The sequence below is a fragment of the Hordeum vulgare genome, chromosome 7H (genome assembly GCF_904849725.1).
Source record: "Hordeum vulgare subsp. vulgare chromosome 7H, MorexV3_pseudomolecules_assembly, whole genome shotgun sequence".
NCBI classification, from domain to species: domain Eukaryota; kingdom Viridiplantae; phylum Streptophyta; class Magnoliopsida; order Poales; family Poaceae; genus Hordeum; species Hordeum vulgare.
In genome coordinates, this window is record NC_058524.1 from 415,937,268 (window position 1) to 415,965,130 (window position 27,863).

Here is a 27,863-nt window from a genome sequence, read left to right on the forward strand (position 1 = left end):
AATAACTCATTCGAGTGTGCACTACAAGTCCAACTCGGAGACTTAGACGTGGCCAACAATCACCTAAGTCTTAATCTTCTCCGAGTACGCACTAAGTGTTGCACTCGAAACAGCATTCAAACAAAAGACTAAAGGTTTTTATTCCGATTCCACAAGTTTAGCAACGATAACTGACTCGGTGCAGATCAAGCTTACCCGCACCGATTTAAAAGTACGATAGCTAACAGAAGTGGCCAGAGTATCTTACAGGTAAACACTCGGCATACCGAGGACACAGTTTTATCACGCGTCAGCTGGGCCGGTGCCAGGACTGGAGGGCTCCACAAAAGTTTCCAAGTCGATTCCATCAGCGATGCGGGTAGCAGTCTCAAGGAACGTCTCCATGAAGTCTTCGAATCGAAGCTTTTTCGTATTGGCGACCTTCAATGTCTTCAGCTTATCTTCCCGCACCTCCTTGCAATGGAGTCGGACCAAGGACAGCGCAACGTCAGCGCCGCAACGCGCTGCCGGTTTTTTCCAATATTGCATTCGGCCCGGAATCTCCTCCAGTCGCCCCAACAGAGTCTCCATCTCTTGCCGCGACTCATCCTCTGGCCAAAGCTCCTGGTCAATGCGGCCGATGACTTCTCTCAGTCGGCTGATGAAAGGACCCACTTTGCCTACGCGAATATGCGCCCGGAGCAGATCCCGGTTGGCGTCCTCGCCGAGTGGCACATTGTCCTTCATGGACCGCTCCACAGCCGCCACTTCAGCTTCGGCGTCACCGCAAAAGTCTGCACCAAACGAGCAAGCAGACAGTAAAAAACGAGTGTTCGTCACACGGTCCAACCACTCGACAAAGCATAAGACTTACCAGCCAGACGAGTCATCATCTGCACAGCCCAGTCGGTGACATACTTCTCTTGAGCTATGCATCGCTTGTTCAGGATGCCCATCTGTTTGTGCAGCTCAGTCCTCTGTTTCCCAATCCTCTCCACCTCTGCCGTCAACACCCTGTTTGCCTCCAGCGCCTCCTCCAAGGACTTCTCTCGTACTTCCAGTGCACTCTTCATGCTGGCCATGGCGAGCATCGCAACTTCCAGTTCACCAGCATAATGGTTCCTCTCATCCCTCAGGGCCTCATAGGCCGTTCCCATCTCACAAGTTTTCTGCCACCAACAAACAAAGGGTAATCAGCAACTGTCTCACTACACAGTATAAGTTCTTCAGACCCCTGCCCACGCAAGCAGTCGACAGCGGTCTCGGGGACTACACCCAGTGGGTTCACTACGAGTGACCCCACTGGCATGCACCTCAAAGAGGCCCGCCCTATTGAGATCCATGTTTTCACCTACGCCTCAGAGGCCAATACTACTCGACCTGCGCGCAACTTACTCTCACAGACCCTTACCGCAAGAGCGCTCCGACTGCAATAAGTACTCGCACTCAGAAATCCTGCCTACGGACACAACCAAACTGAAGACAAAATGTATAAAGACAACTGTCGGTGCAAGCACTCGACAGAAGTCTCGGGGACTACACCCACTGGGTTCACTCGGAGTGAACCCATTGCAAAAAACAATACCACCCAGTGGGTTACAGGAGAAAAGCAAATACTTACTAGACTACTTACTCGGATGTCGTCGCGCAGCTCCAAGCTCCGCTGGTACAGGGCCGCAACGGAGTCGTAAGCCCTCTTGGCTTCTCCAGCCATGAGCTCCGCCTGCACCATGGCCCCCTTGGCCGCTCCCACCTGCTCCTCTGGAAGACGCCGGATGCTGAATTCAACATTCGACGAACCGGGAATCGTGGGAGCTCCCTGGGGCATCCCAAGATCCACCCCAGTCGGTTCCTCCCCCACCGGCACCGGTTCAGTCGGTGGAGGCGCTTCGGTTGGCGGAGCGTCAGCGACAAGGGCAGCAGCAGGAGGAGCAGCCTCAGGGACTGGCTCCGGGACTGGCTCCACGGCGGGGTCGGCTCTTCCCTGGTCGTCCCCGTCCAGGTGAATCGCCCCTGACAAGCCGAATGGCACGACGACTCAGAAAAAGAAAGAATGGTGCAGTCTACAGAAATAAAACACCCGACTCCCCTACAACATACCTGGCTGGGACGAGACAACGTTGTACGTGTCCATGGGGTCGTACCCTTAGCGGGCCGGAGAAGTTGCAGAAGTGGCGACCCTGTCGAGTGAAGTTCATTCGACTTATAAAACAGGAGTTCACTCGGACAACAGAAAGAGCCGAAAGTTAGATTCACTTATGTGGAGGTGACGGGGATAGCAACCCTCATCCGCGGCAGAGCCTTCTGAGGTTTGGACCCACTCGGCTTGAGTGCCCTGGATGACTGGCCTGCGGGCTCAGCGGCTGCGTCCCTGGCCCTCTTGAGGCCTCGGACATTCGGTACCACCGGGGCAGCAGGCGGAGCACTCGACGACGCAGGAGGAGCTGAAGGGACGGCGGGCTTGTGTCGACGCTTACTCCGATGCTCCGGCCGTGGAGGTGGCGAGTCACGCTCTTCGTCCTCTTCCTCTTCCTCGCTGTCCTCCTCCTCCTCCGACTCCTCGCTGTCGGAGACGTATTCCGCGCTCTCCACGCTCCCCTCCTGGCTGCCTTCTTCCTCCTCCTCCTCCGGACTCCTGTTCGAGACGGGGGAGAACCAGTTGGTCCACGCCTGCATGTAGTTCAGTCGGAAACGTCAGACATCACACGGAGATGTAAGTAAAAGACTGGAATTGAAACAGTTCAATGCACTCGGCTCATGTCACTCTCCTGATTCGGTGGAGGACGGTCCGCGCTGAAAGGCGTCACTCGGCGGGCTCCTTTCGGGTTCTCACAAGGGCCCGTGATGTGGAGCACCCACGAGGTCACTCTCTCCTCAGGTACGCCCACCACGTTGGTCCGAGTGGAATCCTCGGGCCCTGTGTAGTGCCACATAGCATGGTCGCGAGCCTGCAGTGGCTGGATCCGCCGACCGAGGAAGACTTCCAGCAGATCTATGCCGGTGACCCCCTTCCTGACAACATCCACAAGTGCCTCGACCAAAGGCTGGATGTCGTTCTTCTCGGCTTTCGAGAGCACGAGCTGCTTAGGTGGGGCGGGTCGGTCTAGACTAAACGGAGGCAGCCCAGTCGATGCATTCGGACAGGCTATGTCCTGGCAGTAGAACCACGTCGACTGCCAGTTCCTAACCGACTCGCTCAACTGGAGCGCACGATAGCTGCTCCGACTCTTCTTCTGAAGCCCTAAACCCCCGCAGAGCTGAAGGAGATGTGTCTTGTCCTCCGACTGACTAAGGCGTTTGATGGTTTGAGAGCGGGCGGAGAAGATATGTTTGAATAAACCCCAGTGGGGGGCAACCGATAAAACACTCGCACAAAACAATGAAGGAAGAAAGCTGGGCGATGGCATTCGGAGGGAAGTGATGGAGTTGAGCGCCAAAGTGGTTCATGATGCCTTTGAAGAAGGGATGCGGGGGCAGAGAAAAACCTCTGTGAACATGGCTGAGGAGCAAGACGCGCTCCCCCTCCCGTGGCGCTGGCTCGACCTCGTCGTCCGCCGGCAGCCTCCAGGACTTATGCACGAGCATGCTGTGCTCCACCAGCTCCAGCAGGTCCCCCTCTGTCACCGTGAAGGGGAGAAAGTCTCCCTGGATCCACCCCGCCGGCAACAGCCGCTGCCGCCGCTGAGCAGCCGCCGCCTTGTTCTTCTTCTTACTCGCCTCCATCTTGCTGGTCTGACCTTTGGTCATGGCGGCGGCGGCGAGCTCTCGAGAAGGAGGAGAAGGAAGGAACGTATGAGCGCAGGAGGTGGTGAGGAAGACGGAGCAGGTGGAGCGAAAGATTCGGCGAGCGTAACCGAAAGGTCTCGTCGCCCAAAGTTTAATAGAGCACCGACTGGGTCGTTGGCGAGCGGGCCCGAAATCTTATCTGCCCAACCAGCCGCGGCGATATCAGTGGAGGAGTTGAAGGCGCGAGGATCGAGGAGTCAGGCGCTACTCGAGCGCGCTGACATCGTCCCTGCTGAGCGCGCGGAACCCGAAATTTGAGATCCCGGAAAATCCGCTGCTATCAGTTGACCGGTCGCGTCAAAAGATGCCGTGGAAGCACTCGTATCCCGACAGTCTGTTTCGCAAGCACTTTCACTCGGAGCGTTGGTCGAGAGAGATAAAATGGATAGAGGCAAGCAACACCCAAGCTCAACCTAGTTCAGTCGGATCTGAACCTCAAACACCGCTTCTACGTTTCAACCCCAATCCATTCGGGGACTAATGATGGGGTCATAGTCCTAGGGTAGGGTCATAGGCCTGCTGTACATGTCCTACCCAAGGACTACCCCACACAAAGGACAGGACCTTAAGTCTGCCCCGACTGAATTAAGGTACCCCCATCATCCAGTCGGTAACAGGCCCTGAATCATCCAGTCGGTAACTAGCATTCGGAGGACACCAGGCTCACCGACTGGATACACTCGGTACGTCGTAACCTCTCTGGAGGGAAACTGTCGTACGTTTCCGGGTGCATCTATTAGCATTTAGAGCATACGTTACCTGTAACGTACGCATTCAATCGCCACTACTCCACCCCTGAGTCAGTACCGTTGTGGGGGGCGGCGCACTCTATATAAGCCGCCCTCCCCCACTGGTAAAAGGGTTAGAAATCTTTGTATTCCATATTACACTCGGTAACAAGCTCCGAGAGCACTGAGACGTAGGGATGTTACCTCCACCGCTGAGGGGCCTGAACTCATACAACCTCGTCGTAGCTAGGACTCTGCCCATCTCATTCGTACCCTACACATCTACTGTCAGGCTTATACCCACGACAGTTACCATCAGGATTAGTTATGAACTTGAATCATTGTTATTTAGTGCCTGCGTTGAGCATGAACATTATATCTGGATCTTGTTTATTGCGAGACGGTTACTCTTTCAAGTCAGAGAATAATGGTTGTTCTATTTCTATGAGTAACATCTTTTATGGTCATGCACCCAATGTGAGAGGATTGTTCATATTGAATCTTGATAGCGATACACACATACATAACATTGAGACCAAAAGAGTTAGAGTTAACAATGATAGCGCCATATTTTTGTGGCACTGCCGCTTAGGTCATATTGGTGTAAAGCGCATGAAGAAACTCCATGCCGATGGACTTTTGGAGTCACTTGACTTTGATTCACTTCACACGTGCGAACCATGCCTCATGGGCAAGATGACTAAAACTCCGTTCTCCGTAACAATGGAGCGTGCAAGTGACTTGTTGGAAATCATACATACCGATGTGTGTGGTCCGATGAGCGTAGAGGCACGCGGCGGATATCGTTATTTTCTCACCTTCACTGACGATTTGAGTAGATATGGTTATGTCTACTTAATGAAGCACAAGTCTGAAACATTTGAAAAGTTCAAGCAATTTCAGAGTGAAGTTGAAAATCATCGTAACAAGAAGATCAAGTTCCTACGGTCTGATCGTGGGGGTGAATATCTGAGTTTCGAGTTTCGTGCTCACTTAAGACAATGTGGAATTGTTTCACAGTTGACACCGCCTGGAACACCACAGCGTAATGGTGTGTCCGAACGTCGTAATCGTACTTTATTAGAGATGGTGCGATCTATGGTGTCTCTTACCGATTTGTCGTTATCGTTTTGGGGTTATGCATTAGAAATAGTTGCATTCACTTTAAATAGGGCACCATCAAAATCCGTTGAGACGACACCATACGAACTATGGTATGGCAAAAGGCCGAAGTTGTCGTTTCTTAAAGTTTGTGGATGTGATGCTTATGTCAAAAAGCTTCAGCCTGAAAAGCTGGAACCCAAAGCGGAAAAGTGCATCTTCATAGGTTACCCAAAAGAGACAGTTGGGTACACCTTCTATCTCAAATCCGAGGGCAAAGTGTTTGTTGCTAAAAACGGAGCTTTTCTTGAGAAGGAGTTTCTCTCGAGAGAATTGAGTGGGAGGAACATAGAACTTGATGAGGTTGTCGAACCTCTCATCCCTCTGGATGGTGGCGCAGGGCAAGGGGAAACCTCTGTCGTTGCGACGCCGGTTGAGGAGGAAGTTAATGATGATGATCATGAAACTCCGGTTCAAGTTTCTGTCGAACCACGCAGGTCGACGAGACCACGTGCTGCTCCAGAGTGGTACGGTAATCCCGTCTTATCAATCATGTTGTTGGACAACAATGAACCTGCAAATTATGAAGAAGCAATGGTGGGCCCAGATTCCAACAAATGGCTAGAAGCCATGAAGTTCGAGATAGGATCCATGTATGAGAACAAAGTGTGGACTTTGGAGGTACTGCCTAAGGGCCGCAAGGCTATTCAGAACAAATGGATCTTTAAGAGGAAGACGGACGCTGACGCCAATGTGACCGTTTATAAAGCTCGACTTGTGGCAAAGGGTTTTTCACAAGTTCAAGGAGTTGACTACGATGAGACATTCTCACCCGTAACGATGCTTAAGTCCGTCAGAATCATGTTAGAAATAGCTGCATTTTTCGATTACGAAATCTGGCAGATGGATGTCAAAACGGCGTTCCTTAACGGTTTCCTTAAGGAAGAATTGTATATGATGCAACCCGAATGTTTTGTCGATCCTAAGAATGCTAACAAGGTGTGCAAGCTCCAGCGATCCATTTATGGACTGGTGCAAGCATCTCGGAGTTGGAACAAACGCTTTGGTGAGGTGATCAAAGCATTTGGGTTTATACAAGTGGTTGGAGAATCTTGTATTTACAAGAAAGTGAGTGGGATCTCTGTGGCGTTTCTAATATTATATTTGGATGACATATTGCTGATTGGAAACAACGTAGAGTTTTTGGAGAGCATAAAGGATTACTTGAATAAAAGTTTCTCTATGAAGGACCTAGGAGAAGCTGCTTACATTGTAGGCATTAAGATCTATAGGGATAGATCAAAACGCCTGATAGGACTTTCACAAATCACATACCTTGATAAAGTTTTGAAGAGGTTCAAAATGGAATAGTCCAAGAAGGGGTTCTTGCCAGTTTTACAAGGTACGAGATTGAGTAAGACTGAGTGCCCAGCAACTGATGAAGATAGAGAGCATATACGCTCCGTCCCCTACGCTTCAGCCATAGGTTCTATCATGTATGCAATGTTGTGCACTAGACCGGACGTTAGCCTGGCCGTAAGTATGGCAGGTAGGTTCCAGAGTAATCCAGGAGTGGATCACTGGACAGCGGTCAAGAATATCCTGAAGTACCTGAAAAGGACTAAGGAGATGTTTCTCGTGTATGGAGGTGACGAAGAGCTCGCCATAAAAGGTTACGTCGATGCAAGCTTTGAAACAGATCCGGACGACTCTAAGTCGCAAACCGGATACGTATTTATTCTTAATGGGGGTGCGGTAAGCTGGTGCAGTTCCAAGCAAAGCATCGTAGCAGATTCTACATGTGAAGCGGAGTACATGGCTGCCTCGGAGGCGGCTAAGGAGGGTGTCTAGATCAAGCAGTTCATGATGGATCTTGGAGTGGTGCCAAGCGCACTGAATCCAATAACCTTGTTCTCTGACAACACGGGTGTCATTGCCTTAGCAAAGGAACCACGGTTTCACAAGAAGTCTAGACACATCAAACGACGCTTCAACCTCATCCGCGACTACGTCGAAGGAGAGGACATAAATATATGCAAAGTGCACACGGATCTGAATGTAGCAGACCCGCTGACTAAACCTCTTCCACAGCCAAAGCATGATCAACACCAGAACTGTATGGGTGTTAGATTTATTACAATGTAATTCGCATGATGATGTGAGGGCTAGATTATTGACTCTAGTGCAAGTGGGAGACTGTTGGAATTATGCCCTAGAGGCAATAATAAATATAGTTATTATTATAATTCTTGTATCAAGATAATCGTTTATTATCCATGCTATAATTGTATTGAATGAAGACTCATTTACATGTGTGGATACATAGACAAAACACTGTCCCTAGCAAGCCTCTAGTTGGCTAGCCACTTGATCAAAGATAGTCAGTGTCTTTTGATAATGAACAAGGTGTTGTTGCTTGATAACTGGATCACGTCATTAGGAGAATCACGTGATGGACTAGACCCAAACTAATAGACGTAGCATGTTGATCGTGTCATTTTGTTGCTACTATTTTCTGCATGTCAAGTATTTGTTCCTATGACCATGAGATCATATAACTCACTAACACCGGAGGAATACTTTGTGTGTATCAAACGTCGCAACGTAACTGGGTGACTATAAAGATGCTCTACAGGTATCTCCGAAGGTGTTCGTTGAGTTAGTACGGATCAAGACTGGGATTTGCCACTCCGTGTGACGGAGAGGTATCTCGGGGCCCACTCGGTAATACAACATCACACACAAGTCTACATAGTTCTCGAACCCGCAGGGTCTGCACACTTAAGGTTCGACGTTGTTTTATGCATATTTGAGTTATATGGTTGGTTACCGAATGTTGTTCGGAGTGCCGGATGAGATCACGGACGTCACGAGGGTTTCCGGAATGGTCCGGAAACGAAGATTGATATATAGGATGACCTCATTTGATTACCGGAAGGTTTTCGGAGTTACCGGGAATGTACCGGGAATGACGAATGGATTCCGGGAGTTCACCGGGGGGGCAACCCACCCCGGGGAAGCCCCATAGGTCTTGAGGGTGGCGCACCAGCCCTTAGTGGGCTGGTGGGACAGCCCAAAAGGGCCCTATGCGCATTGGAAGAAAAATCAAAGAGAAAAGAAAAAAAAGGAGGAGGTGGGAAAGGAAAGAAGGACTCCACCCACCAAACCAAGTAGGACTCGGTTTGGGGGGGAGTCCTTCCCCCCTTTGGCTCGGCCGACCCCCTTGGGGCTCCTTGAGCCCCAAGGCAAGGCCCCCCCTCTCCCACCTATATATACGGAGGTTTTAGGGCTGATTTGAGACGACTTTTCCACGGCAGCCCGACCACATACCTCCACGGTTTTTCCTCTAGATCGCGTTTCTGCGGAGCTCGGGCGGAGCCCTACTGAGACGAGATCATCACCAACCTCCGGAGCGCCGTCACGCTGCCGGAGAACTCTTCTACCTCTCCGTCTCTCTTGCTGGATCAAGAAGGCCGAGATCATCGTCGAGCTGTACGTGTGCTGAACGAGGAGGTGTCGTCCGTTCGGCACTAGATCGTGGGACTGATCGCGGGATAGTTCGCGGGGCGGATCGAGGGACGTGAGGACGTTCCACTACATCAACCGCGCTCACTAACGCTTCTATTGTACGGTCTACAAGGGTACGTAGATCACTCATCCCCTCTCGTAGATGAACATCACCATGATAGGTCTTCGTGCGCGTAGGAAAATTTTTGTTTCCCATGCGACGTTCGCCAACACTTCTTTCCCTCTTCCGTGCCATGCCTTGCTTGAGCATATCGGAGTTGTGTAGCCCGTAGTTGTGGGGTGTAGAAAATGCTATGTGGCTGATTTTGGCAGCTTGTAGTCATTTCTTGTTTTGCTCGTAGTTGTTGAACCGTAGCTCCGATTTGATAGTGTCCTACATGAAACTTGCTTAGAATCTTGTGTAGTTTCATTTTCTATTGCTGGTTGTATGTTTTGAGGTGCTCGTGGCCGCCGTTGCACACATATTGCATTCATGCCATCATATCTCGCGGTGTTTGTAACTTTTGATCCATAGCTCTGTTGGAGATGTTTTCTATGTGTAGATTGCTTGTCTTGACGCGTAGAATCACGTGAACCTATTTGTTTTGCTGTTTAACTACTAATTAAATGTGTTAGTTCTGATCTGGACAGAATTGTAAATTAACATGTGAGGTCGTTTCGGAGATGCTATATGTCATTTCGCCCCCATCCGCCTTAGGTCGTCAACGCTTCTAGCCGACGGAGTGTGTCCGGATCTGCACCGCCGCGACCTGGATCCGCCGCCCCCTCGCGCCCCTGGAATCTCTCCATCGGTCTCTGTTGCCTCGCTGGATGCAGCGACATGGCTCGAGGCCTCGCTCGTGCCGCGACGGGAGGAGACGAGGCCTCCCGCGGCCCAAGAGCCTCCCGCTCGTGGTAGCCAGATTCGGCCCAAGCCAGCGCCCCGACCGGCCCATCAGCCGCCGCGGCCCACCAGCTCCTCCCCTCCACCGAGCCGGCCCAGAGCCGAGGTAAGCCCCGGCCCCCTATGCTGCGCCCGAGCGGCGAATAGCTTACCTGCGCCTCCCTATTAGGCCCATTTAGTTTTCGGTTTTTCTACGAATTTATGTTTTCAGGAAAGTTAGATATTAAAACGCTCGTAGATTCTTAACCGTAAGTCGGATCGCGACATATTGTATATGGTTTTGGGGTAGTTTCGCGAGTAGAACACGATTCCACAACTTGCATATTTATTTGACGCCGTTTAGAGTGCCTAATGCATCGTTTTGCGTGCTATTTCACTAGGATCCGTTCCGTAGTTATTTCTCATGCGTCTCCGGACTGCCCGTATACCGTAGATTAAATGTCCATGTTTTAGGGACCATTTTTCCATGAATGTTAGAGCGACCATTGGTATTTTTGCGTGTAGGGTTTGCTGGTAGTTTATTTTCCCGTATATAGGTGATTATCTCGCATTAATGTGTGGCATTATTTTGTGTTGCAACCCCACCTATTTTATATGTTTTCGGGGTAGAAAAATCCATGTGATTCTTTTGCGCAATTAGTTTTAGCTTTTGAGTAAGTTAGTTCGCGAGATATTTTTCCATGTTGCCCTTTTGTTTGATTCGTAGGATTTAATCCGTTCTTCGTTTGACGGAGTTGTCAACTTGGGAGTTGTTCTCGGGTGTTTGGACTAGCCCCTGGTATTTTTAGTTGCAATAGAAATGCATGTTTAGGTGTGGTTTGATTGCTCTCAAGTTGCTAGAAATAGTGCTGATTTGGAGGAGCTGAAATATTTCTAAGTCTGGAATCTGTTATATTTTGTTGCTGTCTTGTCTTGCTTCTATCTTTTGATCTGTAGCTCTTTTGAGGTTGGTCCCATGGAGTTAGTTGTACCCCTTGTGTTTCTCTAGCATGCTGTAACTTTTTATGCCATTTGGAGTCCTGTAGCTATAGGTTTTTCTGCTGTCAATATTGCTTCAGATCGAAAACTCCACTTTCATGAGGTGTAATTTTCACTAAGTCTGAAATAGTGAGTGGGATGCCTTTTTGTGACTTCTTTCCCTAGTGATCCATGATGCCATGCTAGTTGTTGTTAGATGTTTGTAGTAGTGCTTCTTGCCCTCTTCCGTGCCATGCCTTGCTTGAGCATATCGGAGTTGTGTAGCCCGTAGTTGTGGGGTGTAAAAAATGCTATGTGGCTGATTTTGGCAGCTTGTAGTCATTTCTTGTTTTGCTCGTAGTTGTTGAACCGTAGCTCCGATTTGATCGTGTCCTACATGAAACTTGCTTAGAATCTTGTGTAGTTTCATTTTCTCTTGCTGGTTGTATGTTTTGAGGTGCTCGTGACTGCCGTTGCACACATATTGCATTCATGCCATCATATCTTGCGGTGTTTGTAACTTTTGATCCGTAGCTCCGTTGGAGATGTTTTCTATGTGTAGATTGCTTGTCTTGACGCGTAGAATCACGTGAACCTATCTGTTTTGCTGTTTAACAACTAATTAAATGTGTTAGTTCAGATCTGGACAGAATTGTAAATTAACATGTGAGGTCGTTTCGGAGATGCTATATGTCATTTCCGACCTCATTTAAAATGCCTAGATAGGTAGATTAATTACGCTTCACCTCTTGCCATGTTTAACCACATTTAATACTGTCGTGTATCTAACCGGGATAGAAATAAATAATTAACGTGGAGTTTTGTCAATATGCAACTCGTTGCATATTGAACTTCACTTAACGTGTAGTGTTTGATTGCGTGAATTGTCATGCCGTGACTTGCATGTATTCAGCTACTCATGCATCATTTGTGTTGTGCATCGTGTGGTGAATTCTGTGTGATGAGTTGTGTTTCCGGTTCGCTTCGTCTCGATAGAGTTCCGCAAGCGTGTCGGATGTGAGGACCCGTTCGACTACGTCGGTTCGTTTGCTTCACGGAGGCATTCTTCTTCCAAGCGGGATCTCAGGCAAGATGACCATTTCCCTAGACCATTACTATCATTGACATGCTAGTTTTATCGCTTCTATCGATTATGTCTAGTTGCCTACCACATGTTAAGTATCAGCCTTCTCAACAATGCCATGATAACCTTCAACCTGTTCGACCTAGCAAACCACTAATTGGCTATGTTACTGCTTGCTTAACCCTGTGTAGCGTTGCTAGTTGAAGGTGCTTTGCTTCCATGTGAAAGCATGGGTTCCTTGTTATATCACCATATTAAATGCTATTTAATTTAATGCACCTATATACTTCGTAAAAGGTGGAAGGCTCGGCCCTTTTCTAGCCTGGTGTTTTGTTCCACCTTTCCCCCTTAGTTTCCGGCTACCGGTGTTATGTTCCATAAATGAGCGCTCCTAACACGATCGGGGTTGTTATGGGGACCCCCTTGATAATTCGTTTTAGATTAAAGCTGGTCTGGCAAGGCCCAACTTTGGTACTACATTTGCCTAAACACCTAATAAAATTGCATAGGGACTTTCCGGACCCCGAGGATAATTTAATCAACCCCCGGGCCAGTGCTCCTCATGAGTGTTGGCCCCACCGGAGGGACGTCCGGCGCCCCTCTGGTCACCCGGAGGTTTAGCGATCCCGACATCTAGCTCATCCGCCATGTCCTGAGAACGAGGTACGCGACTCCTATCGGGATCGTCGACACGTCGGGCGGCCTTGCTGGATTAGTTTTACCTTTGACGAGATATCTTGTGCATCGGGATTCCGGTGATGCTTTTGGTAATCTCAGGGTTGAGGTTTTCCACTAGGAAATCCGACGAGATCGCGAGCTTCGTGATTGAGGATTTCTATGCGGCTTGTGGTAATTTGTAATGGACTAGTTGGAGCACCCCTGCAGGGTTAAATCTTTTCGTAAAGCCGTGCCCGCGGTTATGTGGCAACATGGAAACTTTGTTTAACACTGGTTCTAGGTAACTTGAAGTTAACATAATTAAAACTAGCCAACTGTGTGCGTAACCGTGACTGTCTCTTTCGTGAGTTCCTTCTCCGATCGAGGACATGGTGGGGTTATGTTTGACGTAGGTAGGTGTTCGGGATCATTCATTTGATCAACCGTAGTTCACGTCCGCTATGTGTAGAACTTCCCCCTCTTATTTCTTGTACTCGTAAGTTTAGCCACCAAATATATGCTTAGCCGCTGCTGCAACCTCACCACTTAACCATACCTCACCCACTAAGCTTTGCTACTCTTGATACCTTTGGAAATGAGATTGCTGAGTCCCCTGTGGCTCACAGATTACTACAACACCAGCTGCAGGTACAGGTAAAGGTTACTTGACGCGAGCGTGTTGTTTGTTCATTTGGAGTTGCTTTTTCTTCTTCTTCATCGATCTAGGATGGGTTCCAGGCCGGCAACCTGGGATAGCAGGGATGGACGGCGTTCTTCTTTTTGTCGTATGTTTTCGTCCGTAGTCGGACCCTTCTCTTGCTCTTGATGATTATGTAATGTACTCATGTGACTCTGATGTAGCATGTGGCGAGTGTAAGCCAATTCTTTATATATATCTCTTCTTTTTTGTACATGTACTTGTAACGATATCCATTCTTACGACACGACGAGATGCGCTTCTATCCCTGACGAGGCCTTCGTGCCAAATTGAGGATAGGCTCGCATCTTGGGCGTGACAAGTTGGTGTCAGAGCCATACCGACCTAGGAGCCCCCTTGATTGATCGAACTTGGCTGAGTCGAGTCTAGTGAAAAAAAACTGCTTTGAGTCTAGTTATATAATGGAGAGTAGGATTCTTTTTTCTCCTCTTCTATGCTCTGGGGAGGAATCTTGACGTAATATTTTAATTCTACTCCTCTTCTCACTCAAATTTTTTTTAGGATCACGCGGATATTTTTGGAATCTATATGATGCCGATGTGAAGGAGTTCTGTCTTGGTGCCTCCTATCTGCTTTAAGTTTCAGGGGAGTTGAGCTCCAGGGGATTCTTGAGCACATCGTTATCATTCAGATTTCCTAGTATCTCAGAACGAAGGATGTTCGTAATTGCTTCAATACTAGTAGTGGCGAGATAACCCCGATGTCCCCAGTACTGGTGCAGATTGTTCGGGAGTACTGCCATACTTTGTATCGTTGTGATCACGAGGGTCTGTTGTAGATGAAGGCCCGAAATTCTGGTTGTGTGTTGACGGATGTGATACAGGTGACGGGTTAGTATAGGAGTTGTGTGATATTACTCCTTGTATCCGTGTACCAGATTGCATGACCAGATATTTCGGGAATTCTTAGGTGGGAATTCAAGTAGTTACTTATAGGACAATCTTCCAACAAATTCATGTTGCTTCGATGTCAAGTGGTGATTTCAGATCTTTCCTAATCTATGTTCTCATATTTTTATGTGAATGCAAATTCTTTGCTCATTCAGATCTTCTTATCAATTCCATTCAACCGGTGTGCTTCTCCTCAAGTGAATTCAATCCTCTCCAATTTTGCAAGATCAATCTCTCATTTCTTTTCAGAGTCATCTCATCTGTCCCATGTTGTCTTTGTTTTCCCCGCCCTCCCGCCCTTTTCTTCGGTGATTGGATTTCATCCAAGTGCCTTTATTTTTAGTGAGCCTTCCGCTATCTCTTCTTCCTTTCGTAGCCGGTGATTCGTTGTGAAGATACTCACGAGCTTCGTGTTCATCTTTATTCATTTTTGTCATCCTTACCGGTGAATTCAGTTCAGTTATCCATGGTCATCATATCCTTTTCAACCATTAAATTCTTTCCGACGTTGGAAATTCTTTCAGCCTATCTTGTTTATTAATTCATCTCTCTTTCTATTCGTAGCGTTAAAGATATTTCAGAAGTTCTGGTTTTCAACCCTTCAGTTATTTCGAGGTACTAACCTCATCTATTTTTCTTGTACCGGTGCAATATCTCTCGTTCTAGTAATCTTTTCAACGGTGATTTCTTTGAGTGGGCCCATAACCCACAGGTTTTTCCCAGGATCTTATATAGCTATGTAATCTTTCCGGAGGTCTTTAATTCTTTTCAACTATGACATAAGTATGAATTCATCAGTCATATCCCTTCTTCAAGATCTATTTGAGTTAATTCTCATAATTTTGGCTCAACCTTGCATTCTTCTTATTCCGGAGTGTCTCAGTTATTCTTGGTGTTGTTCCTCGTCATCATTCTCAGCTTGCAATTCGGAGGAGTGTTTCTCTCAAATCTTGGTTCATTCTCTTGGAGATTAATCATTTCAGCTTGGTGCCATCATCTTAATTGTTCCAATCATGAGTAATCCCTTTCTTGTGATCCGGTCCATTTCTCAGTTGTTTTATTTCTCGTTCCTCCGAAGGCCATCATTTCAGAAGACTTCTTCGTTCTCAGCTTTCAGCTTTCGTTCTCTAATTCTTCTCAATTGTTGTCTCTTCGCTCATCTCTCGATTATCCGGTGCCTTGTTCAAGTTTTCTCTCACGTGGCTTATGATCTCTTCATTCTCATGTATCTCCATTAATTCATGGTGTTTCCATTCAATTGTGAATTCTTACCGGTGCTTCCTTAATTTTGCCTCAAGTGGTGCTTATCTCCCTGCCTCTTCAAGATTCATTTCTAGTAGAATAAGTGATATGCTAAATCCGTTGCTTGTCATCAATTTAACTTGATGAAGGATAAGCATAACATAATTCTTGTTCTTGTTCATAGTAATCTGAATTCTTCTTCCGGATTGGCTCATGGTTTCAATTCTTTTCTCGTGTGCTTATCTTTATTTTTTTCCGGAGTTCCAAGTTCTTTTAGTATCTCTTTGTGAGGCTTCATCTAAATCTTGGTAAGGTCATAATCTTATTCTTGTCTACCTTCATATCGTTGCATCGTTCATTTGTATACGGAGGTCCTTCATGGTGGTTCATCAAGGTTTCAATTCATTCTCAAGTATTCTTCAAGATTCTTGTTGGAGAACCTCAAGTATCCTTTCTCTTGCATTTATATGTGCAATTGTTCTTCCTTTATCCTTTGAGGTGGTATTATAGCATTCTTGTTAGTGTAGGAGTCTCGAATAGATTTCCTTTCAAGAATGAGATAATTAAAACCACCAATTCTTTGATCATGAGATATTTCAACCCATGATTTCTTCATTGAGCTATCTTGGTTTGCATTTCACCTAAAGCTTTTACTATGGATTATGCTATCATGGTGCTTGTTATTAATCCCAGTTCTCAGTGCACCCTCTTGGTGTAACAAGTTTTGATATCTTTGCTTTCATCTATCCTTGGTTCTTGTAGTGGTTGGTTGTCACCTCATATTTGCTGAGATGATTTTCATAAGCCCACTACTATCTTGTTCTTTTCGTTGTTGGTTTTCCAACTACTATGTCAATTCTCTGTCCGGAGGCTCTTCAATTCTATTGTGATGATAGTTGTCATTCTTTTCTTCATTCTCTTCTTCACCTTGAGCTGGTTCATATTCTCTTGTTCCGGAGGCATTGTGTTGTTGCTCTTTTGGGTCTATTATGTTGTTCTATCAAGATCGTGGTGTTTCCTTGTGCTATTTAGTTGTTTGTCATGTATATTGTGGTAATTCTCCCATCTTATCGAATTTTTTGTCCCATTTTCCTACCGAAGTGCTGCCGAAATTTTCCGTGAATTCTTGCTTCTTTCTAATATCATTCCTCATCTCTTTGCAACCTTCAAGGATCGTTGCTTTCACTCGTTTGACAAAGAAGCGACTAAGTTTTGCCTCTTGCTCTTTCTCATCCTCTCCCCCTTTCATTCTTGGATCTCGGGGCGAGATCCTCTTGTTGTGTAGGAGAGTTGTGACAAACCGATGCCGACGTTCCAGAAGATTCCCCTTTCTTTCCGTTTTCGTCGTGTGTCTGTTTTCTTTTGTCGCATCATCATCGCATCATGCGCATCATCAACATTGAATCGGCATCCCATTGCCGCCAGTTTTCAAAAACTTGCATCCGTTGCTAGTTGCTGGTTCTCGTCGTCGTCCGTTCTGAGCCCGACCGCACACGCACGCGCCCACGGCATCGTCAAACCCTGTTTTCAAAGTGTGTTGAAAACTTTCTCTTATCAGGCTGAGATTTGACGTGCGGTCTCTATTAGTTATAGCTAGGCCGCTTGTCGAATTTCGTCAGGATCGGAGTCCGTCTGGTACCCGAACGGTCGACCGTAGCGGCACCGTCTTCGGTTATTCGTCGGACGTTTGTTGGTGTTTTTAAATTCGTTGCCGCCCCGCTCGTTCTCCCTCTCGTCTCCGGATAACCGCTCAACACAGCCGCTAGTTCCACCCAGCCACTTCCTCCGTTCGTGGTCATCGGATCGCGATCGGACGGACGAAGTCCACCCCACCACAGACCAACCCTATAAGTAACACCCCCCTAGAGAGACCCCTCTCACTTCACTAGGTTTTCCCCTAGCCATTTTTGCAGCCACCCCCCTCAAAAACTCCACCTGCTAGCCCTCACCCTTCTAAATCCCGCAACCCAAACCCTCTGAACAAATCTGGCATTGGATTCACATCTAATGGCTCAGATTTGCCCAAAATCTCACCTACCCGACAATGTCCACCCCACTGGACAATGTCCGTGCGACCACAGGGGATTTCCCATGCCCGCATATCCTCTCGTCCATGGCAGCGCCTCCTGTGCCCGTGTTCGTGCGCCCTCCTACCTGAGCTCCCCCCCCCCCCCCCCCGTGCTCGCGCCAGCAGCCGCTGGCCAACCCCGCGCCAGCTCCTCCCTCGACCGCGCCGGTCCTCCCTGCGCTGCCGCCATACGCCGCCTGCCAGTAGCTTCGGCCGCCATGGATTCCTGCCCTTAGATCCCGCCACGGCCCCGCCGTGCCTCGCTGGATAGTCGCCGTCATCCGCCTTAGGCCGTCAACGCTGCCAGCCGACGGAGTGTGTCCGGATCTGCACCGCCGCGACCTGGATGCACCGCCCCCTCGCACCCCTGGAATCTCCCCATCGGTCTCTGTTGCCTCGCTGGATGCAGCGACGTGGCGCGGGGCCTCGCTCTTGCCGCGACGGGAGGGAGACGAGGCCTCTCGCGGCCCAGGAGCCTCCCGCTCGTGGTAGCCAGATTCGGCCCAAGCCAGCGCCCCGACCGGCCCATCAACCGCCGCGGCCCACCAGCTCCTCCCCTCCATCGAGCCGGCCCAGAGCCGAGGTAAGCCCCGGCCCCTATGCTGCGCCCGAGCGGCGAATAGCTTACCTGCGCCGCCCTATTAGGCCCATTTAGTTTTAGGTTTTTATTCAAATTTATGTTTTCAGGAAATGTTAGATAATAAAACGCTCATAGATTCTTAACCGTAAGTCAGATCGCGACATATTGTATATGGTTTTGGGGTAGTTTCGCCAGTAGAACATGTTCCACAACTTGCATATTTATTTGACGCCGTTTAGAGTGCCTAATGCATCGTTTTGTGTGTTGTTTCACTAGGATCCGTTCCGTAGTTATTTCTCGTGCGTGTCCGGACTGCCCGTATACTGTAGATTAAATGTCAATGTTTTAGGGACCATTTTAACATGAATGTTAGAGCGGTCATTAGTATTTTTGCATCTAGGGTTTGCCGGTAGTTTATTTTCCCGTATATAGGTGATTATCTCGCATTAATGTGTGGCATTATTTTGTGTTGCAACCCCACATATTTTATATGTTTTCGGGGTAGAAAAATCCATGTGATTTTTTTGTGCAATTAGTTTTAGCTTTTGAGTAAGTTAGTTCGCGATATATTTTTCCATGTTGCCCTTTTGTTTGATCCGTAGGATTTAATCCGTTCTTCGTTTGACGGAGTTGTCAACTAGGGAGTTGTTCTTGGGTGTTTAGACTAGCCCCTAGTATTTTTACCCCTTGTATTTCTCTAGCATGCTGTAAATTTTCATGCCATTTTGAGTCCTGTAGCTATACGTTTTGCTGCTGTCAATATTGCTTCAGATCAAAAACTGCACTTCCATGAGGTGTAATTTTCACTAAGTCTGAAATAGTAAGTGGGATGCCTTTTTGTGACTTCTTTCCCTAGTGATCCATGATGCCATGCTAGTTGTTGTTAGTTGTTTGTAGTAGTGCTTCTTGCCCTCTTCCGTGCCATGCCTTGCTTGAACATATCGAAATTGTGTAGCCCGTAGTTGTGGGGTGTAGAAAATGCTATGTGGCTGATTTTGGCAGCTTGTAGTCATTTCTTGTTTTGCTTGTAGTTGTTGAACCATAGCTTCGATTTGATCGTGTCCTCCATGAAACTTGCTTAGAATCTTGTGTAGTTTCATTTTCTCTTGCTGGTTGTATGTTTTGAGGTGCTCGTGACTGCCGTTGCACACATATTGCATTCATGCCATCATATCTTGCGGTGTTTGTAACTTTTGATCCGTAGCTCCGTTGGAGATGTTTTCTATGTGTAGATTACTTGTCTTGACGCGTAGAATCACGTGAACCTATTGTTTTTCTGTTTAACAATTAATTAAATGTGTTAGTTCAGATCTGGAAAGAATTGTAAATTAACATGTGAGGTCGTTTCGGAGATGCTATATGTCATTTCCGACCTCATTTAAAATGCCTAGATAGGTAGACTAATTTCGCTCCACCTCTTGCCATGTTTAACCACATTTAATATTGTCGTGTATCTAACCGGGATAGAACTAAATAATTGACATGGAGTTTCGTTAATATGCAACTCGTTGCATATTGAACTTCACTTAATGCGTAGTGTTTGATTGCGTGAATTGTCATGCCATGACTTGCGTGTATTAAGCTACGCATGCATCATTTGTGTTGTGCATCGTGTGGTGAATTCCGTGTGATGATTTGTGTTTCTGGTTTGCTTCGTCTCGATAGAGTTCCGCAAGCGTGTAGGATGTGAGGACCCGTTCGACTACGTCGGTTCGTCTGCTTCACGGAGGCATTCTTCTTCCAAGCAGGATCTCAGGCAAGATTACCATTTCCCCAGATACCATACTATCATTGCCATGCTAGTTTTATCGCTTCTATCGATTATGTCTCGTTGCCTACCACATGTTAAATATCAGCCTTCTCAACAATGCCATGATAACCTTCAACCTGTTCGACCTAGCAAACCACTGATTGGCTATGTTACTGCTTGCTTAACCCTGTGTAGCGTTGCTAGTTGCAGGTGCTTTGCTTCCATTTGGAAGCATGGGTTCCTTGTTATATCACCATATTAAATGCTATTTACTTTAATGCACCTATATACTTGGTAAAAGTTGGAAGGCTCGGCCCTTTTCTAGCCTGGTGTTTTGTTCCACCTTTGCCCCCTTAGTTTCCAGATACCGGTGTTATGTTCCATAAATGAGCGCTCCTAACACGATCGGGGTTGTTATGGGGACCCCCTTGATAATTCGTTTTAGATTAAAGCTGGTCTGGCAAGGCCCAACTTTGGTACTACATTTTCCTAAACACCTAAAAAAATTGCATCGGGACTTTCTGGACCACGAGGATAATTTAATCAACCCCCGGGCCAGTGCTCCTCATGAGTGTTGGGCCCACCTGAGCGATGTCCGGCTCCCCTCTGGTCACCCGGAGGTTTAGCGATCCCGACGTCTAGCTCATCCGCCGTGTCCTGAGAACGAGGTACGCGACTCCTATCGGGATCGTCGACACGTCGGGCGGCCTTGCTGGATTAGTTTTACCTTTGACGAGATATCTTGTGCATCGGGATTCCGGTGATGCTTTGGGTAATCTCAGAGTTGAGGTTTTCCACTAGGGAATCCGACGAGATCGCGAGCTTCGTGATTGAGGATTTCTATGCGGCTTGTGGTAATTTGTGATGGACTAGTTGGAGCACCCCTGCAGGGTTAAATCTTTTCAGAAAGCCGTGCCCGCGGTTATGTGGCAACATGGAAACTTTGTTTAACACTGGTTCTAGGTAACTTGAAGTTAACTTAATTAAAACTTGCCAACTGTGTGCGTAACCGTGATTGTCTCTTTCGTGAGTTCCTTCTCCGATCGAGGACACGGTGGGGTTATGTCTGACGTAGGTAGGTGTTCAGGATCATTCATTTGATCAACCGTAGTTCACGTCCGCTATGTGTAGAACTTCCCCCTCTTATTTCTTGTACTGGTAAGTTTAGCTACCAAATATAAGCTTAGCCGCTTTTGCAACCTCACCACTTAACCATACCTCACCCATTACGCTTTGCTTGTCTTGATTCCTTTGGAAATGAGATTGTTGAGTCCCCTGTGGCTCACAGATTACTACAACACCAGTTGCAGGCACAGGTAAAGGTTACTTGACGCGAGCATGTTGTTTGTTCATTTGGAGTTGCTTCTTCTTCTTCTTCTTCATCGATCTAGGATGGGTTCCAGGCCGGCAGCCTGGGATAGCAAGGATGGACGTCGTTCTTCTTTTGTCGTTTGTTTTCGTCCGTAGTCGGACCCTGCTCTTACTCTTGATGATTATGTAATGTACTGATGTGACTCTGATGTAGCATGTGGCGAGTGTAAGCCAATTCTTTATATATATCTCTTCTTTTATGTACATGTACTTGTAATGATATCCATTCTTGCGACACGATGAGATGCGCTTCTATCCATGACGAGGCCTTCATGCCAAATTGAGGATAGGGCCGCATCTTGGGCGTGACAGGACACCCTTGGTGCATCCCGCCTCCGCCGGCAGAAAGTCTGAGGCGTCGGGCTCACCCCCTCCATGGGGAGGGGGGCTTTCGCTCCTGCCATCGCGGGGGCAGAGAAGAAGAGCTGGATTGACCTCAAAGAGTAAGTTACTCGTCTTGGCACGTCATGGGCATTCGTCGCCCTCGCTTGGATGATTCCTTATTTTGCTTGATGTCCAGGGGCGTCGTATCGCCGAGGGCGAAGAGAAAGAAGGTGGACGTCAAGCCGAAAGTGACTCTTGACGCTCTGCCGGCCCCCTCCAACGTGTCGCCATCAGCCGATGGAGAGGGGGAGGCTCGCACGGTGACCTCTCAGACCTTGGTCGTCGTGTCGCCCGAGACCCCGAAGTGTCCTGAGGCGGTCATGGCAACGTCGTTTCCCAAGGGGCGGGCGCCGAAGGGCCCTTAGCCCGCTGATGCGTCAATGCTCGCGATCACCGAGCAGCCTTCGGAGCCCCCTGTCCCTCGTGACGCCGCCTCCCCGACGGTACCGCCCGCGTCAGCACTAGAGGCTCTTCAGGGGGAGGTCTAGAGGACCAAGGTATTCACCCAGGCCGTCCTGAACGCAGCCTTCGCTGCCGTGGGCAAGGTCGCGGTCGAGATGGGAAGGGCGAGAAGGAGGCCAAGGTTGCCCGCGCTATGCGTGATGAGGCATTGAAGGAAGCCGAGGCGGCTGCCAAACGTTGTGAAGAGGCGGAGGCCCGCCTGCAGGCCCTCCAAGGGGAACAGACCAAGCAAGCCGAGAAGCATCGCTTGCGGGAGGAAGAACTTGAGGCCCGCGAGGCCAAGCTCGCCGCCCAGGAGGCGAATCGCCTGGGCACGAAGCAGACGCGCTTGGAAAAGCAGTAGAAAGAGGTCACCTCGGGGAAGACCCTCCTCGATGCCAAGGGGGAAGCCCTCGCCGCGGCCGAGAGGAAGAAGGCCGTGGATCTGGCTGGCTTCCCATATGTCGAGCTCAGGCTCCGCACGGCACTCCGTTCCCTCTGCCGGGACGGGTTTGACAAGCCTCTAGCCGCCCCATAGAGCGGCTTCGCCGCGCTCGCAGCGGAGCTTGTCGTGGTATTGGAGAAGGCCGTCGTCCAGGTGGACAAGATCTTGGACAACGAGTGAAGCGACCTCTTCTTCGAGTCCGCAATGCGCGTCTTCAGTCACCTCCATCTTCGCGAGCCGGGATTTGACTTCGACTCCGTGATCCTGACGATCCCCACTGAGGCCCGCCACAAAGCTGCAGAGGCGGTGAAGGGCTCCGCGGAGGCGTTGGTGAAGAGGTTTGCCCACGTCGCAGCCCCTTCATCTCCGGATGCCGCGGAAGTCGACGACGAGGAAGATGACGCATCTCACACCAACGACGAGCCCCCTGAAGACAGGGCGACTCGCGGCGTTGGCTCCTCTTGACTCCCCCCCCCCCCTTTTTTTGTGGGGACCCCGACTAGCAAGTCGAGATCGCCGTGCCCAGCGATCCCAAGGAACAATGCTCACTGAACACAGATACTGAATAATAGAGTCTTACATCCATCCATACAGTTTGATACAATAAATGACCTCTTCGGTCGAGTCTTACATACATAGGGCCCTTAAGGCCAAAGCACCAAACTAGACCAATAGCGGAATTATTGGTTGAAAGCGTGAACCCATGCCATCAGCCTTAACCTACAGGCACTCTGACTGGGAAGCATCCTAGCTCGCAAGAACGTCTCGAGTTAATCTTCACCATATCCTGTTCTTTCATACCTGGTCAATGAAATAACCAGTGGCAAGCCAATGAGTACTTTGAATGTACTCGCAACAGCCCATGATACGAATAATGAAGGTGAAGGATAACAGTATCATGCATCTTTAGTGTAACACATCTGGTGGAATGATCATGTATATGCATCAGGTTAAAGAATTACTTTTGAAGATCAGGTTACAGATATCAACATATCTGCTAAGGGCTGAACCATCTGGGTTCACCCTATATGCCAAGTCATCACACTTGATCATATTATAGTGATTATCATGACAACACATTTTTAACACCACACACACACACACACTTGGTTTATGCGGAAACACAGGACGTAGTTTAAGAAGCACGACCCAACTGTCCTTGACCATGGACAGGGCTATTCGAATAGTTTACACTCTGCAGAGGTAGTACGCTGGACCCACGAGAAACGGGAAACTTCCGTGTCATCCACGACTCGCGGTATATCACGTATACCCGAGGTAAGTACCCGATCATCATCTTTCCCCTGACGATACTAGACAAAGAGGTCCACTCGATTTGTACCCAGCCCACATGTTGTACGTCTTGCGTGCACCGACTCTGGACTGTATCAACCATGCAGGGACCAATGGTGTGCCTGGAACTCATAATAATGGCATAGTCGTCCTACCTGGCACGACCCCATAACGAGAGTGACACCGATCACTCCCGCCACTAGTAATGTGGCTCTTTGCTAGTACCGACTAGAGTAATCAACAAAGCCTCGTCCCATAAAGGGGTATCGTGGTCATACTGGTAAGGTTGGGACGGTCGACACATCAGAAATCTAATCCCATTTCCGAAACCATACTCACACAAAATCACCGGTGCATCACTTCACCAAAAGTGATCACCAACTCATCATCACCCTCGGGCATTAGTGGCACCCGACGGGGTTTTCATAAACTCTTTAGTTAACTCATCATTATGCTTGTGGTAATATGCTCTATCATTACTTGTCAACATGGTATAACATGACCCTCACGGGGTAGGGTCAGGCTCAATGCAATGATCTTACTTTACAAGTCAACATGACAGTAGCATGATCCTCATAGATGGTAGGGTCAGCTCATCATGTCTGTGCTCCGAGGAGCCATGTGAATATCATTACTATCAATGCAAGTGCTTCGAAGAAGCCTTCGGTACCATCACATCAATGATGAACCGGCATCGTGTTCACATGCAACGGAAAAATACTTGCTATATTAGCATGCATCATTTTATATACTTAAGTCATGGCAAAAAGGCTGCTTGCCTTGCTCACGTAAGTCCTCGGGGTCTTCGAGGTCTTCCGCTCCGTCCCCTAATACTCCGTCTACCGTCAACTGAATCCTTGCCAAGGGGTTTGAATCATCAGGGGTGTCTAGATGGAAGGAAAGGAGGGATAGGTGACCTTTGAAGAGGTCAACAGAAAACATTATGTTAAAAATGAGTGGAGGCACCCATTTAACAGAGAATGATTTTAGAAATATTTAGGAAGTGGTTTCACTGGATTTGGAGTCGAAATGAATTTACTAGGAATTTCTAATGTGGGATAAATAGCAATAGGGAGCTATTTATTATAAGCAACAGAAATAAGTCACACAAAAATGTTGACCAGGGTTCTAAAAATGGAGAGCGATTTTAGAAGTCTCTGGAAGTTTGAATCACTCCATTTGGAGTTGAAATGGATCCTCTAGGAATTTGCAAAGGTGGTGATTAGTATGTCTCAATGGGCATTTAGATATTATTGTCACAAGAAAGTATTTTGGAAAAAGTTGCAACGCCCAGATCTGGATAGAACAGGATTTTAGAAACCTGCAGAATTTTGAATCAATAAATTTGGAGTTAGTATGAATTTACAATGGATTTTTGAAGTTACAGATAAATGAAAAAGACAAAAGGGGGCCTCCAGACTTAGCTATATTGCGCACAAGGCGCTAGAGAAAGAGATGGGCCGGCCCGGTTGCGCAGACCGCCTCGGAGGCTGCTGACGTCGAAGGCGCACTCCCTCTAATACGTGTTCATGCGAGGAAGACGTCAACGGCCAGGGGCGTGGCCACTTAACGGCGCGGGCCCAGCCTTTGTTCCACTTACAGGCGGGCCCCGCTCGCCAGGGCTTTCTTCTTCCTCCCGCTCAAGCTGGGAGCGGCGGGAGACAGATCAGGGCGCTGCCGGTGCTCGCCCCTAGTGGCTCTGGCCACCGCTGATGACGCCGCCGGCACCAGCACCCTCGGGGGAGTCCTCCCGCACCCACCTGGGCAGATCCAAGGCGCTGGGGAGGCCGGCACAAGCATGTCCACGGCCGAGGTGGAGAGTGGCGATGGCGGTCGCGGGGAGGGGCGCTCCGGCCACCTGAAGGGGAGGCGAAGGAGGGGCAGTCTGCGGTGGTCTGGGATGCCCCTGGGGGGTAGCTAGCTGAGAAGGGGAAGCTGCGCAAGCTCGGACGCGAGCTTGGTCGCGTCGGCCACGGCAGCCATGGAAGAAGAGGAGGGACAGAGAACTGGAGGGGAGATGGAGCTCGAGGGTGGCCCCAGGGAGAGAGCGAGAGGGTTTGGAGGCTCAGGGCGCTCGGGAGGAAGCCATATGGAGAGGGGGGAAGAGGAGAGAGCTCAGGAGCTCTCTGGAGCTCTGAGATCACGGGGTAGACAAGCATGCTAGAAGGGTTTTGGAGGCAAGCTGGTGTCGGGGAGCCGTTGGACTGGTCAAATGAGATACCCCGGTGCTCGGAGACGTGAGGAAACGGCTGAAACCAGGCTGCAGCAAGAGGACATGGCGCAGAGCACCCATACTGCAGGCCAGAGTGGTGGTCACCACCCCACCTGGTGTCCTGGGGCACCCCTTGGCCAGGCCAAGGTGTCAACCGTGCAAGGCATGCTTGCCACGATGCACTGGAGGAGTTTGGAGCCAAGTGCAGAAGGTTTGAATGGAGTTTGACTCCTGTGAACATTTCAGCAGGAAACTAGGGGCTGCTACAAATGGTTTTCACAGGCAGAGAGGGGAGGTGAAACCATGTCCTGGAGCATCTGGTTTGGAAGGACTACTCGTCTACAAAAATTGAGCCCAAGAAAAGAAGTGTAGCTAGCACTTGCTGTACAAAGCCACATTTCAGCCAAAAATGAACTTGAAGAGGTGTTGCTCATTTTTCCTACATGAGCATCAATTGATTTGAAATGATGCATCGAGACACTAGAGAGGCTCTGGAAAGAATTGGGGGTGATAGCTTAAGCAGAAGAATGGAAAGAGAGGTAAAACAATGATGCCAAGGTGAAAATGAGAGAAAGTTACAAAGGGACCTTCCCCAATAATTGACCAGTGGTCATGGGAATGTTACTGGAGGTGAAATCCAACTATGTGAGGCTGTGGTAGAAAGTTGAGCTCAAGGAATAAAGTGGAGGGGGCAATAGAAGCCAAATTAGTGAGTGCACACAAGGTGTTTGATCTGTGGTTAGGCTACCAGATGAATTCCAATGGCTATGAAACTTAACAGGTTCAAATAATAGATGAAAATAGGCTTGCACACCAAATTTGGGATTTGCTCGATAAGTTTTCCAATGTAGACTTGGAAAACCCTAGAAATGGGCAGAAATGGGTTTCTGCTTAGAATCCTATTCAAATAAATTCCCACAAATCCAATATTTGGTGTAGGGGCATTATTTGAGCATTAAGGCATGCACAAAAAGTTTGAGGTCAATTGGACAAACTTTATAATGTAAAGTTTGTCAAAGTCAGAAATCAACAGAGAGGGTTTTGAGGGTTTTAGCACAAGTTCCTCTATTCTCCTTGGTGTACCACTTGGTGTGGATGCCTCATTGGAGTACTGAACATGTCCACCAAATTTGAGCACAGTTGGAGACACTTCAGAATGTAGAGTTGCTCAAATTTGATTCTGGACAGATAGGGTTTTAGAGTGATTAGGGGAGTCAACTCAACTTGGATTGAAATGAAACTTGGCAAGATCATCAAGAATATCATAGATGACATGCTAGAATTTTACTGGAATTTATTGAGAATATTTTTTTAAAGAAATATTCCAAAAGCTTGAAATAGGCACGAATGGTTTCGAAGGGGTTTGCCCAATATTTTGAACATGACCATGTGTTGAAACTCATAAATATGGAATAAATATATCCACTGAGTTTCCCTAAATTTTCTTAAATATTATGAAAGCAATAAAAATAACTTTCCTTCATAGGAGGCCATTTCTGGCCTCACAGAAAGGCTTTTAAATAAAATAATAAAATAACTTTTAAAATAATAATATGATGATTTTTGGTATACATTTTGATAATAGGTTTTGAATAAAAGTATTGGTGCAAAATAAATTCCCTAATCTGAGGACTTGTAGTACAAACCTCATCTCAGGGGTTTGAAAGTTTAATTCAAAGAAAAGCTTTTTTGGTGAAAATAATATTCGGTAAAAACAGATATTTTTCATGTCCTCATGTTGAGTTGGAGGTAGTCTTCATGTCCTC